The sequence below is a fragment of the Camelina sativa genome, chromosome 4, assembly GCF_030686135.1.
Source record: "Camelina sativa cultivar CO46 ecotype springtype chromosome 4, ASM3068613v1".
Lineage (NCBI taxonomy): Eukaryota > Viridiplantae > Streptophyta > Magnoliopsida > Brassicales > Brassicaceae > Camelina > Camelina sativa.
The window spans coordinates 4,869,176-4,883,025 of record NC_141883.1 but is presented as its reverse complement, the minus strand read 5'-3'; the positions used below and the strand labels follow the sequence as shown (position 1 = coordinate 4,883,025).

General features: G+C 41.0%; 1 pseudogene across 1 annotated transcript; it reads right to left on the bottom strand.

The window, feature by feature from the left end:
- Nucleotides 1-252: 252 nt before the first annotated feature.
- LOC104783545 (F-box protein At2g16450 pseudogene) lies at nucleotides 253-1,786 on the bottom strand (annotated as a pseudogene). The gene has a single exon (XR_015596574.1). The product of XR_015596574.1 is annotated as an F-box protein At2g16450 pseudogene (transcript).
- Nucleotides 1,787-13,850: the final 12,064 nt, after the last annotated feature.

Here is a 13,850-nt window from a genome sequence, read left to right as displayed (position 1 = left end):
ATGGTATAAACAAAGAGAATCAATCGAAATAACGCAGCAGCTTATTTGAGGAACAGTACAAAAGATAGAGAAAAAGCCTTCAAACTAGCCGCGCCACCGCTGTAAGAATCGTACTGAAGAGCGGACATGTGTTTTCTGGCCATTTTTTATTTTACATGCAAAGTAATATCCAAATCCCACCTTAAAAGGTCATACTTTTTTCTTCACAATTTGCACTAACAATTCTTTAACATTCTAGTTAAATCAAGTTGCTATTAAAAAATACATAACATTCAATAACACCAGAATTTAATAGCAATGAAAAGTTAACGATTTGAATAACATTAGAATTCAAATGAATTTAAAAAACTACTTAAAAGTACTTAATCCAATAACAGATGAATTTAAAAGACTTGATAAAATGTTTAATCCAATAACACTGGAATTCAAATGTCTAATAAATTCTTTCACATTCTCCTGTCCAATAATTTCAACACGTTTGAGAGTGTTCCTTTCGGGATTAAAGTATAAAACATAAAACAGTTGTTTAGGTTTATACTTATGAATTGAAATCACAATTTCACCCCAAGTGGTTGCTCCAGCGATGCGAACGTGACGACAAAAAAATTTATCATCGGTCAAAATATAGGCATATTTGGACCATTCGTTTTTCTCAATATCATCTAGAACCCACATATGCAACTCCTTAGTGGCAGCATATTCATTCCCCATATGAATCAGAGCTAATTTTCCCTTGTAGTTTATCAATTTACCCAACGATTCTACGCCAATAAAGGTGAATTTCTCAGATCTAAGATCAAAGCAAACTATTATCCATGTAGACGCCGTGTAACCGATGTAATACAAAACCCCATTGATGCATATCCCTTCACTCATAATCGCATGTGGCAAGGAACATTTTACCTTTCTCCACTTCATATCTCCATCTCCAATTGTAAGAGTTTCATGATCAAATGGAGAAGCCATCCGCAATGCCTTGTATTGCTTGTCAATCGGGTCAAACCCGTAACAGCAAAGCAGATTTTTGTAAGTATAAGGTAAGATCGCATACCGTCCTGTGATGGGGTTACTAGTCAGAGCTCTATCCTGGCCTCCACAACCATGCAAAAAGAACAAGCCAGAAGCGTAGCTATATGAAAAATTTCTTATGTCATCACTATGATTGGTCTGTAGATCGTCATGAGAGAACTTCACATGAAAATCGGCAGCTGCTACAAGATTCGATTGCTCATATGGATTCTCAAGCTGAGGTAACGAGAAGAAGCTCCACACACCTTTTTCTACTATGGCAAAAATGAGGTGGGGCTTAGCCGAGGATCTGGTCTGGAACAACTCCTTGAAATATGGACTAGTATTAAGCATTGATGCCCATTGCTTAGACAGGCAACGAAACCTTGCGATAGACTCTGAAGGCAATCTCGATATGATGTCCAAGATGAGATCATCATTAATCGATATGGGAGATGATGAATTCATGCTTTACGAATCAAATAAGAAAGAGAGATTATAAAAATATAAATAAACTTCCATCTATCGCTTAGAGAAACCTTTAAAGAAGAGACCTAGCTAGCTACCAATTTATATTTCCGAATTTAGTCGGTTAAGAAAAATAATAATGGGCTTATTTAACGTCCAAATGGGCCGCCATTAATAATAAGAGATGGCAATACAAATATAGATACTAGTTTTTAATTGTTAGTCTATAACCCAAGCCCCAATTCAACAGAGTTCCTTCCTTAGGTGCTGTGTAGTTTGTAAACTCAGATAAACTCATTTTCTTCATGAGTAATATAATACATTTAGTTGATTGGTATAGGAGTAGAGTATTAAATATTATATTTATAATAATATATGATATTAATTAAAAATATAATTTAAATGTGTTTTATTATTAAAATTAATTATCACTCATTGCTATATATTTTTAAAAAAATATATTTTACATTTAATAAATTTAATAAAATTATATATATAAATGTATAATTTAATAATTTTTAATTATATATTTCTAATGTAACACATTAATTACAAATAATTAATATATAAATTTTTATAAAACTTTATATCTATATTTGCATTTTTAATTTCAATAAATTTTTAAAATATGTATAATATAATAGATTTAACTAAAATAAAATAATAATATATATTATAAACATTATATCCATATTAATATTTTAATGTATTAAATAAATTATTATATTATTTTAAATAATAATATTAAGTAATTTCTCATATATTATCTTATAACAAATAAATTTATCTTTTATGAAATCATAATTTTCTATTTTTACAAAATAAATTAATTATTTAAAATGATTTTAATATATATTAATATTTTAGAGTTATATGCTTGGAAAATGCTTCAAATCAGAACATACAAGTAGGAAGAGAGCATATGAAAGCATCCGCAACTTCTAAATGTTCCCTTATATGTTCTCCTAATAAATGTTGATTGGATGATAAAATAAAAAAAGCTTCTTCATATGCTCTTCCAAGCATTAGTCGTAGTCGCCGCAGCAGCTTTTCTCAGGCTAGGAAAACTCTGTGTATCCGCCGTTGCAGAAGCAGCTTCCGCCGCTTGTTCTTCATCGGCGCGCTCTGCTTCATCAGCCCAAGCCCCAATTCTAATCCCACCGGCCCGTCAAATTTTGAAATCAGAATCTGATGAAATTCACACTTAGATTTGAATCGGAAAACAGCGAAATTCAAATTGGGAAAAGATTAACAGATCTGGGGTTCCGATGAGAACTTGAAACCGTCAGATAGTTTTTATTATTCCTTTTGCGTGAAGATTAGAAAAAAAAAAAAACAGATTAACATCAAATTGAAGCTTTTTTTTGTTTTTGTTGTTAATGTGTTGCATGCTTCTCAACGAAGGAGAAATGAGTGGGAATCAAGTCAGCAGTCACACGAACCAGTCAGTAGAGAGAGCTGAGAGGACTTATATTGTGCTAGTTAGCACACGCGATGTGTAAAAAACTCACGGTTGACTTTAATGAAATGAACGGTCATAAATCTTTCCACATAATAATATGTTTTTTTTATTTGTCAGAAATATATATTAATTACGGTGTTACAACATCGGCCCTTCTATTATCAAGGCCGAAACAGTTAGTGCTAAAGCTAGAAGCTAAACACAAACTACACAAAAAGGACTACCATAAGCCTAACATCTCAAAAACATTACATCCCAACCAATTAAACAGAAACAAAGTTTTTTCTGCAACCATAACGAATGATTAGCACTACAAAGAGTTTCAATTCCCAAAACCCTAATAAACTTTCTCTCCTAGACACTATTATCGAGGCGCCGCTATCATCGAATATCTCCGACATCGGTAGGGTTTTTGCTCGCCGGCGTCAGAGTCTCTCAACCGCTGCTTTTCTCCGTTGGTCCCTCTGCTCCTTTAGTTTCATTGTTCAAGTTTTCTTTCCCCATCGTTTTCCCCTTTTGCAACCTCCCCAAATTTTACTCCTTAGTCCAGATCCAGACAAAGGCCTGCTTCAAATCGACTATAGAAGGATGATGTGTCCGTTGAACCCCATCATCGCCCGCATCAGCTTAGCTTCACCGTTGAAGGATTCAAAGTCCCTTGCTCTCTCAATTCCCCAATCCAGCTTGCGATCCGCCTCTGCAAAACCCTCTCCCGTATCGTCACCCGAGCCTCTCCAAGGGGAGACGGCGTCGATGTTTGGTGAGATAGCCTTCAGAGTTGCGACCTTCCCCTGTGTTTGGACTTCCGCTACAACGTCTTGTCACCCTCTGAGCTTGGCAGATCTATGGATGCTCCCACCGGAACTGGGGCTTCCTTTACCCCCTCCGTTAAGCCGTCGCGCGTATCAACTTCTATGGCCATCCTCATCATCCTTAGGATCCCTGTGGATGAGCTCTCTATCTGTTTATGGCCTGCTAGCTATTCATGTGCTCTTGCCCAACTGTCAAAAGCCTAAGTTTACTCTTTCTACTCTCTTGTTACATGATAAACGGTTTCTAGATTTCTTGGTTGATCTTGATGTCCGAAGACTGCATCTTAGACTCCTGTTATCTAGACTGTTGTGGAATAACAAAAGGTATGTTAGGTCCCTTACTGCTCAATGGTCGACATTGTATGATGGGTCTCTAAACTGGAAATCTCAATTCTGTTGTAAACCTATTCTATATAGCGAACCCAGTTCTTACCCAAACCCCATTAACCGCTCCATGTTTGTGTTAATGTCATCCCAACAGACCAAGCCTGCTCCTCACCCTCAATTGACAAACCGACTGCATGCTTTGTGTGGATTCCTTGATCTCTTTGGCAAAGAGCGCCATATGAGAGAGGACCCACCTGTATTGCTACTGTTTGTCATATTTCTTTGGCAACTTTTGGTCTCTCCTTCCCTTGCCTGTGCTTTTTGTGAGGTTATGCTGCGCTATGGTCCATTGCCCTGTAACCAAATGCTAACATCCGACGATCTATAGCAAACCACTCTCAGCACCATCACCACCATCCGGGCTTCAGCCCATCGAATCCTTGCCATAACATTGGTTCTGCTAGTGCTCCTCACTCTTGTGAGAACTTTGGCTCTGATTCCTCTTCCAACGTCACAATGTCTTAAGACCGTGACTACCTTGTCATCTGTTGATTTCTTCGATGATGATCAGTCTAGCAACCGTGACCTCGCCTAGCTCAAGCCGCTTCTTAGCGTTAGTTTCACAGCTCTCTCAGATCCTTGCTTGACTTTATCTGTTTCTTTGTTTATGGCTTTGGGAAAGTCTTTGTTTGTAACCTTTTAAACCTTTGGGATTTGCTTCCCTCCTTCTGTAATGTTTCTATTTGATTGAATGGAAACTTCAGTTTGTCCAAAAAAAAAAAAACGGATGACCTTTAGCTACATAAGATTGAGCAAAGGATACTCTTCTAGCACTTTGAGCAATGAAAAAAGCTCATCTGTTGGATATCATACTACATAATAATTATGAGAGCAAAAAAAATAATTAATATATATTGGCAATAGAAAAATCAACAAAATATACTCCATTTCCACAAACCTAACTCCAGCTGTCCTCCTATGACCCAATCACAAAATGTTGGAATTATGGGGTTCTGATGAGATTGTTTCTCGTGGATTCTGTGTGAGAATTAGGAATCTGGATGCGGTAGTTTCTGCTACTGTTTTAGTTAGTCGCAAAGTCTCCGATATTAACACTGGTATTGTACCCTCCCAAGATATTTCTTTTTTAAAAACGTATTATAAAGCAATTTTGGTTGCTACTTAGCGACAAGAATCCAAACAGACCCATAGTCTCTCACTCACATAAGAATAAGAAAACCTAAACATTTGAAAATAAATCAGAAAATTTAATTGAATATTAAACAGAAAATAAAATATTTAATTTCTATTGTTTACATATCATATGTTATATTTTTTACATATCATCTGTTATATTTTCTATTTTTTTTACATATCTATATATTTATAATTTATAGATTTGATTATAAACAAGGTGAGATACACAGTCAGAGATGGGGATATGTTTTGTTTTTGGGATATACGAACCGGGTGGGAGAAATATATCTTTCGGAGACTAAAAGTCCAAAAAAAAAAAACAAATCGATACTACACAAAAATAAAATACCAACATTAATCCCCTTAATAATAAAACAAAAGTACACAACATTGTTTTGTAAACTATATAATTTCAATAATTTGGCTACAAATAGATTTTATAGATTAATTGATAGATTAATTGGTTATAAGTTAAATAGTGGGTGTAACCTGTTAGGTTTGACCCTAACGAGAGTAAATAGAAATGATTAAGAGAGGTGAGGTCAGAAGAGATTAGGAGAAAGAGAGAGAGAAGAGGAAAGAGGCAAAAGATAAATTTTGTTGATATTATATTTCATAATCAATACCCTAGTAGGGATACATTATTTATGACATCCTAATATTATTTGTTTATTAAAACAACACAACATTGGTAACGACACAACAATGCTCTACTAGATCCTTCTGAGACCCTCTACTCCAACCCAAGTCTCTTACTCTCTTAGCCACTTTCACGGTTTCGATCCTTGTCATCTTCAACCTTCTTCTGCCATTGAAGAGCTTTTCTCCCTTTGGTTCCCAGCTTCTTCTTCATGAAAGCCACATGAACTCTTAACCTATCAATACTCCCCCCGTAATAAACTGACCTTGTCCTCAAGGTCAAAGTCCAGAAACTGCTGCATTAAGTTCGAAAGTGGTTCCCAAGTAGACTCCAACTATGGCAGTCCTTTCCATTGAACCAGGATCTCCGTTGACAACCCATCTGTGGTCCGGCGAATGTCCAGCAATGTCTCAGGTTCCGTATCCCACTCCAAATTATGTGTGAGGATCGGAGGTAAGGCTTGCGCTGTAAAGGAGTCAGGAACTGCATACTTGAGCTGAGAAATGTGAATATCGGGTGGATGTTGCTGTGGGATGGCAACTCTAGTTGTAAGCGACTCTGCCAATTTTCTGAATGACCTTGTACAGACCAAAGTATCTCTGAGCCAACTTCTCATTCTTCCTCTCAACCACTGAACTTTGGCGGTAAGGACGCAGCTTCAGATAAACCCAGTCCCCTACTACCAACTCTATATGTCGACGATGCTTAGCCTCCTTTTGCATTCGACTCTGAGCTAACTCCATATTCTCACACAACTCCACCAACAGACTATATCTATCCTTCAACAACTCTTCAACATTAGCATTGGCCGTTGGAGCATCCTCGTACCTGAGCTGATACACCACCACCAGTATCGAATTGATCCCTTTCGAGGTCAATAACCCTTCAACAAAATCAAGACTGATATCTGTCCAAACCTTATGTGGAATCGGTAAAGGAGCTAGCAACCCCGCGGGAGATAGTGTCGAGTATTTGTTTTCTTGACAAACTTGACATTTGGCAATGTACTGTAACACATCCTTCCTCATCTCCTTCCACCTTACCTCCAACGCCAAACATTTGTATGTCTTCAGAGCACCTTCATGCCCACCAACTACTCCTACATGAAACTGCTCTAGAAGTTTTGGAATGAAGGGAGATCCATTCGGTAGCACCAAGCTTCCTTGTTTTTAAAGCAACCCTTGGTGCACTTGAAACTGCTTGTGGTTCTGACCATTCTCGATACTTACCAAAATTGGTCCAAGCTCTGCATCAGCCTTGATCTGTGACCTCAACTCTTCCGTATCAAGATTAAGCGGAGCCACTAAGGTGAGTTGGAGCAGCTCTACCTGATGTGGTTTGCGAGAGAGAGCGTCAGCAACCTTATTCTCAGTACCAGACTTGTATTCAATTCGATAGTTTAATCCAATCAACTTGGCAGCCCAGCGTTGTTGTACTGTGGAGACAGCTTTCTGATCTAAGAGGTGCTTGAGGCTGCGTTGGTTTGTCTTAATCACAAAATCAGCTCCGGAAGATAGTGCTTCCACTTCGTTATTGCTTGCACTATTGCTAACAGCTCTCGTTCATTTACTGACCTCGTACGCCCAATAGGTGAAAACGCTTGACTCAGGAAAGCTATAGGATGTTTGTTTTGTGATAACACTACTCCCACTCCTAAGCCTGATGCATTTTTCTCCACCACAAACTCTTGAGTGAAATCAGGTAGCGCTAAGACTGGTAAGCTGGTGATTGCTTTCTTCAGATCCTGGAACGCTATTGAAGCTTCACAGGACCAGTTAACCCATCTTTCTTCAACAGTGTCATTAATGGTCTGGCAATCTGACCGTAGTTCCGAACAAACCATTTGTAATAATCTGTGAGATTTAGGAAGCCACGCAGTTCGGTCACTGTTTTGGGAGCTGGCCAACTTAGCATTGCTTCAATCTTCTCAGGGTCTGCAGCAACACCCTCAGTAGATACTATATTCCCCAAGTAAGATATCTCTGTGTTACCAAAAGAGCATTTCTTCGCCTTCGCATAGAGTTTGTGTTGCTCCATCAGCTTCAACACTATCTCTAAATGCTTCACATGTTCCTCCACATATGGACTGTAAACGAGGATATCGTCAAAGAACACCAATATGAACCTCCGTAGGTAAGCTCGAAACAAATCGTTCATGATACTTTGAAATGTTGAGGGGGCATTAGTTAAGCCAACTGGCATGACTAAAAACTCATAATGCCCTGATGAGTGCGGAACGCTGTTTTCTCCAAATTTTCACTTGGTTTAATGATCTCCGCTTGCAGGATCTCTTCCACCAGTTTTTCAATCTCATCCTTCTGTGCAAAAGAGTATATGTAAGGCCTCAGATTAATCGGAGATGTACCTTCCTTGAGGGTGATAGTATGTTCCCGGTTTCTAGTTGGTGGTAGCTGAATCGACATTGCAAACATGCTCCCATAACTGTCAATCACGCTTTGAATAATATCCATCTTGTCAGTCTGTTTATTCGGAGCATCCCGATTCTAAAATAAGGTGGTTAACTCCAGCAAGTACCCCATTCCCTTCTTCTTGATAATCCGCTCCATTGAGTGTAACGAGACCTGTGTTTTACTTAGAGCCAGATCTCCCATGATGGTTACCCACTAAATACCTATCTTCCAACTCAAGGTGCGGTTCAACCAATTGATCCGTGTGTCTCCTAATTTTACCAGCCACGCATACCCCAATATCACGTCTGTTGTTCCCAAATCAAACACTCGCTATTCTTGAACAATATCGACTCCTTGTATCTCCAACAGATGTTCCGCACATTTGCCTTTTCCCTTAAGAATCCTTCCTCCAGCAACACGTAAACCAATCCCTTTGCTCCCCACCAAGGGCAACCCCAATTCTTTAACTAGAGTCTCTAAAATAAAGTTGCTAGTCGCCCCTGAATCAATGAGAACCTCTACAGCTCTACCACCAATCTTCCCCATTAGGCGCATAGACTGCTCATCCGTGAAACCTGACATGGCTCCCATTGTCACTACTTCCTGCAACTCCTCGGTTTCGTCAACCATCTCCTGTGCTTCGAAGAACTTTGGTTCCTCTTCTTCTTCGACCACTATGCATTTCAGCTTGTGCTACTTGCAGCGATGTCCAGGAACCCACTTATCTCCACAGTTACGACAAGGATTCGTGTTGGGTGTCTCCATACCAATGGTAACCTTCTTGGTCTCCTTAGAGTAATCCCCCTGTTTCTTATACTCCTGATTATGAGAAAACCCCTGACTAGATTGACCCCCAAATGAGTTCCGTTGGGCCATTTGTGCCTGAAAACTCGCTTTCTCATTCTCATGTGTTTCTACTAAGCGAGCACCATCCACTAGCTCAGTCATATCCATAGGACGAAGTAATACTACCTGGTTCCTGATGCTCCTTTTTAATTCCTTGAGAAAGGTTGACTCGAAGACATCATCAGATACATGTGGCAGCTCCATCGCCAGTTCTTCAAAACGTTCACGGTATTCTGCAACATTTCCCTGCTCTGTGATGGTCAACAAGTGATCCAAAGTCGACAGGCCTCTCTCCGGACCAAATCTGTCACAAAAATCCTTCCACGCTCGGATACGCACCCGACCATGTATCCAACGCCACCACGTGATGGCACAACCGGTCATATGATCCACTGCCCGGTCAATCCACTCTGACTCAGGTGTGTTTTTACGCTCAAAACAGTTCTCCACCTGAAACAACCAATCATCCGGATTAAGCCCTTCATAGTACGATAACTCCAAAAGGTGGCTACTTTCTGAAGAATACCTGGAATACGACCCTCGCGGATCTGTTGGCGGTGTGTTGTAGCATAGTTCCATCGGACGCAGCTGAGACTCTCTCGGTAACGATAAGATCCCATCACGCTGAACACTTGTCGAAGCCACAGCCGGTGAGACTGTGACCTGTTGTTGCTCCGTCGTGAATGGACTCGAGTACCTAGGAGCTTGCGAATCGATAATGACCCCGAAGACCTGGTTGCGAAGAATCTTCTCCACCATCATCTTGAGGTAGTCGAGGGTCTTGTCATGCTCATCGACGCGTTGCTCAAGCGAACGAGGCTGAACCAATGTCGTTTCCAAATCGGCGGATTCGAGTTCCGAATCGACAACTTGTTTTTGTGTAGCCATCGATCACACTTAGCTCAAACAATGAAGGCACCAAATGTTAGGTTTGACCCTAACGAGAGTAAATATAAATGATTAAGAGAGGTGACGTCAGAAGAGATTAGAAGAAAGAGAGAGAGAAGAGAAAAGAGGCAAGAGATAAACTTTGTTGATATCTATATTAACATTTTTGAAGTACATTTTGGTTTATGCCCTTTAAGTTTTGCTTATTTAATTTGTTTTATTTACAATATTAAACCCTCAAGATGTAGAAACTCAATTAATGGAACTATTTAAATCGACATAATTTGATACGTTTATTGCCATAAATAGCTTGACAACATCTATACATTTCGATGTTTCCAAAAACAACTCTACGGATTAAATTTTTAATCCCATCAAAATCTCCAAACTTATTTTAATAGATTTTTAGAGACTGTATGATCTCTTAAATTTTTATGACACAACCAAAAGATACCGTGGGTTTGAGTGCCAGCAAGATAACGGAGAACCCTCTTAGCAGCCTGCCAGTGAAGATCAGTCGGTTGATGCATAAACTGGGAAAGCCGATTAACTGCATAAGATATATCAGGTCGAGTGAAAGCAAGGTACTGGAGGCTACCAACAACGGAGCGGTATAGAGAAGGATCATCAAGGATGGAGCCGCCGGACTTTGTGAGCTTCGGAGAATTCGCCATCAGCGTTGCAACAGGTTTTGCATCATGCATATTGTGTCGTGCTAAGAGATCAACGATATACTTACGTTGCATAAGTGAAGTCCGGCTTTGGTCCGTGTGGCTTCTACACCAAGAAAGTAGCTCAGGTCGGTTGGATCCTTGATGGAGAACCGAGAAGCGAAAGAGGCAAGTGTGTCAGCAATGTGCTTGGAGCTGTTTCCTGTGACGAGAATATCGTCCACATAGACAAGATCATAAACATACACTGAACCACACCGTTTAATGAACAAGAACGTGTCAGCAAGCGAGTTGGTGAAACCGAACTGGAGTAGGTGTTGCTTGAGAGACATATACCAAGCGCGGGGAGCTTGTTTAAGACCGTAAATCGGCTTACGTAATCGACAAACATAGTCCGGGTGCGTAGGATCAACAAAGCCTTGGGACTGTTCCATATATACCTCTTCAGTCAACTCACCCTGCAAAAAAGCATTGTTAACGTCTAACTGTTTTATTGGCCATGAGTGAGCAACATCAACATCAAGAACCAAACGAATCGTCGTTGTTTTAATAACTGGGCTAAAAGTCTTAGCATAGTCGACCCCATGGCGTTGATGATACCCCTTTGCAACAAGACGTGACTTATACCGATTGAGCTCTCCATTAGGGTGGTACTTGGTTGTGAACACCCAGCGGGAACCAATAACATTTTGAGAAGGATGTAGAGGGACCAAATCCCAAGTGTGATTAGCCATCTGGGCGTTATACTCATCAGACATGGATGGACGCCACCGATCATCCTTTAAGGCTTGAGCAGCAGTTCGTGGTTCCCTGTATTGACGCGGATCTGTAACATGAAGATTAAGTTTGTGTTTCAGTTTGGTGATGTTATTTTTGGCTCTAATTTGCACTTTGTGGACATTTTGTGGTGGTTCAACGGGTTGAGGTATTTGTGGTTGTTGTTGTTGAGGCTGTTCGGTTGTTTCAGACGATGAGCGTTGTTGCTCAAGAGTGGCGGAGGTCGATGAAGAAGGTTGTGGCTGAATCGTGGGATTCGATTCATTTTCAGTGGGAGCAGTAGGCTCAATGGGACGTGTGTTTTGTCGGGCCGGGTTTTGTGGCCTATTTAGTGGAGCAGTGGGCTCAGTAGGAGGAGGGAGAGGAGATAAGTGAGGCGAAGAAGATACCTGAAGCGACGACAGAGATGAGCGTAATGGCGGTGATGGTGGTGCAGGGTGAAGGATGATGTCGGGGGTTCCACTAGAGGACGAGGGCAAGGATGAATCGCAAGGGACCAGAGTGACCAGGGAGTGTGAAGAAGGAACCGAAGCAACAATGGGAAGAGAAGATGGTGGCGGTGTATCTTTTGCAAACGGAGACACTGACTCATCAAACGTGACATGCCGTGAAGTATAAATCCGGCCAGAAGGAACATGAAGACAGTGATAAGCACTTTGCGTGAGGGAGAAGCCTAGAAACACACACAAGAGAGATCGACTTTGAAGCTTGTGTGTCGTGTACGACTTCAACCACGGGAAGCAACGACAGCCAAAAACCTTAAGCTTGTCAATGTTTGGCGAAGTTTGAAACAACATCTAAAACGGTGATTGCTGGCCAAGAACCGGTGTAGAGAGAGACGGTTGATGAGATAGATGACAGTAGTGAAGGCATACGGCCAATATGAGTTGGAATCAAAGCAGTAGAACCCGACCACTCATACAATTCATCCTTGGTGCGGCCCTGAAGAAGTAGAACCCCCGTACTGAGATCTTTCACCTGAAAGAAGGCAGGATAAAATGCAACAGAGACACCATTAGCATTGCATAACCGGTATACAGAGATCAAGTTCTTATGAATGTCAGGAACAAACAAAATTTTATTCAAAAGAAGATCACGGGAGCTAGAGGGAAGAAGTTTGGAACCAGTATGAGAAATAGCCAATGGAGAGCCATTGGCAACAACAACATCTTCCCCACCTGTGTATGGTGCCTGAGCAGAGAGGTTCGCCAAATCAGACGTCATGTGATGCGTAGCACCACTATCAAGGATCCAAGGGTTCGGATCATAGGGAGATCCAAAAGCAACATTAGCTCGTGGTTGCCACGGACGGAAAGGGCTGCTTTGCGGTGAGGAGGTACCGCGAGACTGAAACTGCAGACACCACCTCACACTATGTCCGTGAGTGTAACAGATTTGGCACCGACCTTTGTAACCTCAAGACTCACTATTGGACAACGGCTGGTGGAACTGATGGGGAGGAGGACCGCTTGTTGTTGTTGTTGTTGTTGTGACCACTACGAGATTGGTGACGAGGACGATTGGTAGCAACTTTTGTCGTAACAGGAAACATCGGTGGAGTAGCCTTAGAGAGAAGCTTGGCTTCATGATTGAGCAAACGTTCATGAACATAGGCGATGGTAGGAGAAGTATCACGTGCAGCCACCTAGTCAACAATAGGACGATACTCGTCGGGAAGGCCATCGAGGATCTTCTGAATCTGGTCTTCATGTTCGATGGGACTGTCCAGATTTGCGAGAGCATCAAAACGTGTTGTGAGACTATGTAAGTACTCATCAATAGTGTTGGTTCCTTTAGCAATGAGTTTCAACTGATCTCGCAACTGGCGTGCATGACTCCTGCTCGGTTTAGCGTAGGTATCAGCAAGAGTTTTCTAGATCTCGGCCGAAGTAGTGGTTCGGGAGAGAGCAGACTGGACGGTGGGATTGACGGATCCAAGGAGAGCACTGTAAAGTAGCTTGTCTTGACGCTTCCAGTGGAGAAGAGCCGGATTGGGAGAAACAACATCACCAACGGTGACCGTAGCCGGCGGGATCTCAGTGGATCCATCGAGATAACCAGCAAGTCCATGTCCATCGATGAACGCATGAACTTGGAGTTTCCAAATGACGTAGGTGGTGGGTGTGAGTTTGGTTATGTTAGCCATGTTGAGGCTAAGGAGACTTTGATTGTTTGGGTTAATGGTGAATGAATCAGATGTGTTTGAAGTTTCGGGTGTGGTGGCCATGGCAGCGGCGGAAGTTTTTTTTTTTTTTGTGTTTAGGTTTAGATTAAGGAGCCTATTGATCTGATACCATATAGAGAATAGAATGTATATTATTGAATGAAAGGTGTTTACATATT